We start from the raw sequence: 1,414 nt of genomic DNA on the forward strand, positions 1-1,414 counted from the left end.
TGTTGTGAGACTAAATTAAGGGAAGTGTGGGTATAATTATCAAAGAGTGCTAGTATGCCTCTAGGTTTTATGAAGATGGTTATAATAATGTGAAAAAACATAATAAACAAGGACAGTGTGTGGGTGAGAGAGTGTTAAAATGAGAACGTAGATAGATATACATACCAAGGTATTGTTAGGGGTTTCATAGTACCATCCATTAACAAATGTTGGGAATATATCCTCGGTTTCCATGACAAAAATGAACATGGTGTTCATTCCCATCCACTCAAGGAGTAGGAATGATCTTCTTAAACCCCAAATATCTATCTAAAAAAAATAGAAACACACCTTAAGAGAGATAAATTCTCATTTTAGAATTCATCATTTGATTAGAAAAAAAAATATATATTCATTTTAGCAAGCACAGAAGTACAAATTAAGAAGGTAAAAAAAAAATTGTTTCACGATTTGGTCACATCATAATGTTTGATACATAGCTTACAACTTTTAAGTTACGAGTAATTAATAAAGTGAAGTGGAAGAAGTGTTTAATTAAGTCATGTCTTTTTATGGTTACATAAAGGTGGTTGTGTAGCTTATGTCTCTCTTATGAGGCATAACATTTATAAAATATTGAGTACAATGATGTTTTGAGTATATATCAAATATTTGTTCTGTCTCTACTACTTTTAAATACATATGTTATGTTTTCAATCCATATTTAGGAAATCTACATGGATTTTGTGACTTTTAATTGATGGCTTCTGATCAGTTTTAGAACCGATATAGAAAAAATAAAAACAAACAATCTATTTCTGGGTATGGATACAACCAATTTGCCTAGCCAAAAATTAGAATTTGAACTAGGTGTGCCCCTTTCCTATCACAGTTTTGTCAAACTTTGGTCAAATGGACTCAAATCATCCTGAAAGCACCAACCTAAGGGTTTCAAGAATAAGGAGCAGGGACTTATAATGCGTTTCAAGATAACAGTTCACAGGGAGGTGAAAGGTAGCAATTCAATGGCCCATATAAGGTTGAGTAAGTGGCACACTTAACACCAGAGAAACCATTCTCAATGCACTTAAGGAGAATTTGGTTTTGGCTCAAATAGAATGAAGCAGCAGGTAGATCAACATTGTTCTAAGCGTTCTTTTTCAGAAGGGGATCATGTGTTCTGGAATAAGAATGCCAAAATATCCTGCAACAAACCTTTGAAAGAGGAAAAGGTTATCGACAAAAGCATATTATTGAAACTAGAGATGTTTGGATTTTAAAACTAATGATTTTATCCCTTGGATTTTACAGATTAATTTCTGATGCAAGAGCATTTGGCTCGAAAAATCATTGTATGATTGAGTGACTTAGGGGTGTGATATTTTTAATTTCTTAATAGAAAAAATTGTATATTTTTAATAATTTGAATGAGGAA

The sequence above is a fragment of the Pinus tabuliformis genome, chromosome J (genome assembly GCF_031772625.1).
Source record: "Pinus tabuliformis cultivar Carrire ecotype Pingquan chromosome J, CPIR1, whole genome shotgun sequence".
NCBI lineage: Eukaryota > Viridiplantae > Streptophyta > Pinopsida > Pinales > Pinaceae > Pinus > Pinus tabuliformis.